Source organism: Ziziphus jujuba, chromosome 5, assembly GCF_031755915.1.
Source record: "Ziziphus jujuba cultivar Dongzao chromosome 5, ASM3175591v1".
NCBI classification, from domain to species: Eukaryota; Viridiplantae; Streptophyta; class Magnoliopsida; order Rosales; family Rhamnaceae; genus Ziziphus; species Ziziphus jujuba.
In genome coordinates, this window is record NC_083383.1 from 25,709,033 (window position 1) to 25,715,409 (window position 6,377).

Sequence of the window (6,377 nt, forward strand, 5' to 3'; positions counted from 1 at the left end):
GGAGGATGATGATTGTACTGCACCGTTTGAGCCTATCGTACCTGGAAGACCCTATGTGGTGGATTCTTGGGCTTTGGTGCCATATCGGCCTTTGCATTTGGGGTGGGATATCAGTGCTTCAGCTGACAGTCCACATCATGACCAATCAGTTGAGATTGAGGTGGAAGATTGAGGTGGAAGATTCGGTAGAGTTTACCACCAGTCACATCACATCATCTCTCCTTACACCGGCCCATGTAAAAAGAAGGTCAAATTTAATCTTAATCGACATATTGATGCATTGAAGGAGAGGGCATTCAATGAGTGGTATAGGGTGGCACCGAAGGAAGCAACCATATGTACATCTTATATGATGATGGGGAAGAAATTTTTTGCTGAGCTACTTACCTCTGAAGGATGGTTGACTTCCGATGTAAGTTATATACTTTATATTCATGTAAAATTATTGTGTTCCTACGTTTGGAATGATGTTTTATTTATCACCTCGCATTTCTTATTTATTTCCTTTAATGTGGTTTTGCAGCATATTGACACTATTTTGTATTTCATACGAAAAAGGCGGTTTGAGAATGAGAAGATGTTCACCCACACCTGTGCCATATTAGATGTGTTATTTTGAGTAAGATGATGGGATGTTACTGCGTTGCTTAATGTTATATTGACAATATTTTATATTGTATCTATTTCATTATTTGGTAGTCATCCATCAAAGGGCGTTATCCCATATGGGGGGCATCTCGTAGCACATATATATGTGATGCGACCCTTCATAGCTATGTGCGTGGGAAGTCACCCAAACCTAGCGTGCCGTGGCGGAGATATGATTATGTAAGTCCCTACATATATTTAAAAAAATTCTCACTAAGTTTCGCATTTTGTCGATAATGAGGTTATGTTCTAATTTGCAGGTGTACATCCTTGTTAACAATGGAGGCGCGCATTGGTTGGCAGCATGTGTGGACTTGAACGCCCGACATATTGATTTATACGATCCAAATATGGGAAATAAATATGTCTAGAATAAAGAGTTGAACAATGCGGAATGCCTTACGTATATGCTGCCATACCTATTGAGGGATGGAGGATATTACAAGAAGAATCCGGACGTGCCTCCCACTTTAGAGCCATTCACGATGACCATGGTCAAAGATGCACCCCACCAAGATAATGGGTATGAATGTGTTGTCATTTCAAACAACTTCTATTGCTGCTGTTTTATTGTGGTTACGTGTGGAAATACACGTGGTTGGTTTTCATTAATGCTAATGATTAATGCTATTCTGCAGGGGTGATTGTGGCCTCTATGCTTTGAAATTTATTGAATACAAGAGTAGTGAGGAGAATCCTTCATTTGGCCCGCAATACATTATGTTTTTTAGAAAAAAATATGCTGTTGATTTATACTTTAATAAACTTTCAATGTAGATCGTGTGTTTAATGTTATGACACCCTATACTAATGTTATCTTAATATGCTGAACCTATCTTTAGTAATGATAACCGTTGAAAAAAAAAAAAAAAAGAGAAAAGAAGACCCTCAGTTGTGATAAAAATTAAAGCAAAGATGATTACCGATGGTGCATCGATAATTCCCGATTCACCATCGGTAATTATCGATATGCTTTCGGTAATATCAATTAACATTTTTTTTTCCCAAATACTCAGCTAATGGGTGTTTCCGGAAACAACATGCAAATTATACATTCATTAATACCCCCAAACAGCAAAACCCCAAATATTCAGAAAACGTTCACCAATTGGCAAAAATATTTAATTACCGTAGGTTTCATCGGTAATTATCGAAACCCCAGTGGTAATCACATTTTACCAATGTTATGGCCCCCACAAGTTCCATAATGTGTGTTAAATATAAACACATGCAAAATATGGATTCTCAAATTATCCTAAGGAGGGAAAACCCCAAAATCTCTGAAAACGTTCTCAAATTGGCCAAAAAAATACGATGACTGTAGACCTTCAGTAATTACCGATGAACCCCTCGGTAATCAATTTATATTCACCGGAAAAATTACCGTAGGCTTCATCGGTATTACCAAAACCCCAATGGTAATCACATTTTACAAATTTTTTTGGCCCCCACAAGTACCCTAATGTGTGTTCAATGCAAAAACATGCAAAATATGGATTATAAAATGATCCTAATGAGAGAAAAGCCCAAAATTGCTTAAAAAGTTCTCATATTGCAAAAAAAATACGCTGACTGTAGACCTTCAGTAATTACCAATGAAACCCTCACTAATCAATTTATACTCTCTGGAAAAATTACCGTAGGTTTCATCAGTATAACTGAAACCCCAATGGTAATCACATTTTACAAATTCTTTTGGCCCCCACAAGTACCCTAATATGTGTTCAATGCAAAAACATGCAAAATATCGATTATCAAATGATCCTAATGAGAGAAAAACCCAAAATCTCTGAAAAAGTTCTCAAATTGGAAAAAAAATACGATTACTGTATACCTTCGGTAATTACCAATTAAACCTTTGGTAACCAACATATACTATTCAGAAAAATTAGCTTAGGTTTCATCGGTATTATCGAAACCCCAATGGTAATCACATTTTACACATTTGTTTGGGCCCCACAAGTACCCTAATGTGTGTTCAATGCAAAAACATGCAAAATATGGATTATAAAATGATCCTAATGAGAGAAAAGCCCAACATTGCTTAAAAAGTTCTCATATTGTCAAAAAATTACGATGACTGTAGACCTTCGGTAATTACCGATGAAACCCTCGCTAATTAATTTATACTCTCCGCAAAAATTAGCATAGGTTTCATCGGTATTACGAAACCCCAATGGTAATCACATTTTACAAATTTTTTTGGCCCCCACAAGTACCATAATGTGTGTTCAATGCAAAAACATGCAAAATATGGATTATCAAATGATTCTAATGAGAGAAAAGCCCAAAATTGCTTAAAAAGTTCTCATATTAGCAAAAAAATACGATGACTGTAGACCTTCGGTGATTGTCGATGCAACCCTCGGTAATCAATTTATACTCTTTGGAAAAATTACCGTAGGTTTCATCGGTATTATCGAAACCCCAGTGGTAATAAAATTTTACACATTTTTTTTGGGCCCCACAAGTACCCTAATATGTGTTCAATGCAAAAACATGCAAAATATGGATTATAAAATGATCCTAATGAGAGAAAAGCCCAAAATTGTTTAAAAAGTTCTCATATTGCCAAAAAATTACGATGACTGTAGACCTTCGGTAATTATCGATGAAACCCTCGCTAATCAATTTATACTCTCCACAAAAATTAGCGTAGGTTTCATCGGTATTACCGAAACCCCAATGGTAATCACAGTTTACAAATTTTTTTGGCCCCCACAAGTACCCTAATGTGTGTTCAATCCAAAAACATGCAAAATATGGATTATCAAATGATCCTAATGAGAGAAAAGCCCAAAATTGCTTAAAAAAGTTCTCATATTGCCAAAAAAATACGATGATGGTAGACCTTCGGTAATTACCGATGAAACCCTCGGTAATCAATTTATACTCTTTGGAAAAATTACCGTAGGTTTCATTGGTATTTCCGAAACCCCAATGGTAATCACATTTTACACCTTTTTTTGGCCCCCACAAGTATCCTAATGTGTGTTCAATGCAAAAACATGCAAAATATTGATTATCAAATGATCCTAATGAGAGAAAAGCCCAAAATTGCTTAAAAAGTTCTCATATTAGCAAAAAAATACGATGACTGTAGACCTTCGGTAATTACGATGCAACCCTCGGTAATCAGTTTATACTCCCTGGAAAAATTACGGTAGGCTTCATTGGGGTTTCGGTAATACCAATGAAACCTACGGTAATTTTTCCACAGAGTATAAATTGATTACTGAGGGTTTCATCGGTAATTACTGAAGGTTTGCAGTCATTGTATTTTTTTGGCAATATGAGAACTTTTTAAGCAATTTTGGGCTTTTCTCTCATTATGATCATTTGATAATCCATATTTTGCATGTTTTTGCATTGAACACACATTAGGGTACTTGTGGGGGCCAAAAAATTGTGTAAAATGTGATTACCATTGGGGTTTCGGTAATACCGATGAAACCTACGGTACTTGTTCCAGAGAGTATAACTTGATTACCGAGGGTTTAATTGGTAATTACCGAAGGTCTACAGTCATCGCATTTTTTTGGCAATATGAGAACTTTTTAAGCAATTTTGGGCTTTTATCTCATTAGGATCATTTGATTATCCATATTTTGCATGTGTTTGCATTGAACACACATTAGGGTACTTGTGGGGGCCAAAAAAATTTGTAAAATGTGATTACCATTGGGGTTTTGGTAATACCGATGAAACCTATGGTAATTTTTCCAGAGAGTATAACTTGATTACCGAGGGTTTCATTGGTAATTATCGAAGGTCTACAGTCATCGTATGTTTTTGGCAATATGAGAACTTTTTTAGCAATTTTGGGCTTTTCTCTCATTAGGATCATTTTATAATCCATATTTTGCATGTTTTTGCATTGAACACACATTAGGGTACTTGTGGGGGCCAAAAAAATTTGTAAAATGTGATTACCATTGGGGTTTCGGTAATACCGAAGAAACCTACTGTAAGTTTTCCAGAGAGTATAAATTTATTACCGAGGGTTTCATCGGTAATTACCGAAGGTCTACAGTCATCGTATTTTTTTGGCAATATGAGAACTTTTTAAGCAATTTTGGGCTTTTCTCTCATTAGGATCATTTTATAATCCATATTTTGCATGTTTTTGCATTGAACACACATTAGGGTACTTGTGGGGGCCAAAAAAAATTGTAAAATGTGATTACCATTGGGGTTTCGGTAATACCGATGAAACCTACGCTGATTTTTCCGGAGAGTATATGTTGGTTACCAAAGTTTTAATCGGTAATTACCGAAGGTATACAGTAATCGTATTTTTTTTTTCCAATTTGAGAACTTTTTCAGAGATTTTGGGGTTTTCTCTCCTTACGATCATGTAACTATCCATATTTTCCATGTTCTTGCATTTAACACACATTAGGGGACTGGTGGGGGCTATAACATTGGTAAAATGTGATTACCACTGGGGTTTCGGTAATTACCGATGAAATCTACGGTAATGTTTGAAGCAAAAACAAATTGAACATTTTCACTTATTAATGTCGTTTGATCTCTTACTTTGTCAGAAGTTATCATTAGTAATCCTACATTTAGCATATTATTGGTTGGAACACACATGATTGAAGTTGTCGGATGGAATTGTGATGATTCTTTTATGACGGTGTAGAAATGTCAATTACCGACGATGCATCGGTCATTACCATTGGGCAGTAATATCATCCGTGCAACAGTCAGAAACATACAAACAACTGAACCAAAAGCTGAACACAGAATAATATGTTATCAAAACAATACGACAAATGAATTTAACAACAAAAGAACACGTAAAACCAACATCTATTATGCCAAAACACATGTTACGCGATTGAGCAACTAATTGCATTCCTGACTACATTGCATACACATGCATACCGCATAACATGGCCCCATTATCTTAATATAGCATCACGCAATTGATGGGCCTTCGGTTCAATGGTGCTATTGGTTGGTAGTGTTATCAAGAGGTACGGCGGCGGAGCATGATCGGCTGCTATGACCAATCTATTTGCACCTCCCACATATATATTGATGACGCTCCTCTCCTTGAGATTGAATCGTCTTCTTTCTCGGTCTTCCTGACTGTTTGCTAATTTAAGGTGGAAGTACAACCTGGTTTATGACATCATATGGAGCATGCCACTGACATTTATCTCCAGGTGGATATATGGTCTTCGAATATGCATCACAGAGTGAGTCAACTGAGTAATATGCCAAGCAAAGGATATATGGAGAAATATGTTGATGCTTACATGCTGCAATTGCATGGACACAAGGAAATCCATCAATGTCAAATTCCTTGCATGACCACGTCTTATTTTCTAAGTTAACAACTCCAACGAACGTGCCATGGCCAACAACTTGAAACTCATATAAGTTCATTGGAATAACACGTAAGCCTCTACCATTATATGAGCGCTCTTGCATGATATTTTCCAACCAATTAGTAATAGGAGTTTGCATTGAAGCTGCGTTAGTTCGACGTTCATACCAGCACCTTTGCAAGACATCACGAATGTGATCTAGTAATGGCAAAACAGGTTTATCCCTAGCATCAATAAGCACAGAGTTCATGCTCTCTGCGATGTTAGTTGTCATTATGTTGTATCTATTGCCAAATGTGATCTAGCCCATTTTACAAGACTTGCATCCTTGAGATATTGTACAACTTCAATACTAACCCCTTCTAAAAGCTGCATGGGCTTATCAAA

The 6,377-nt window shown here is 36.4% G+C and overlaps 1 long non-coding RNA gene across 1 annotated transcript; it reads left to right on the plus strand.

Moving 5' to 3' along the window:
• Positions 1-284: 284 nt before the first annotated feature.
• Positions 285-814, plus strand: LOC132803673 (uncharacterized). Its single transcript, XR_009638878.1, has 3 exons — positions 285-412; positions 524-619; positions 700-814. It is a non-coding gene; the product is annotated as an uncharacterized LOC132803673 (long non-coding RNA).
• Positions 815-6,377: the final 5,563 nt, after the last annotated feature.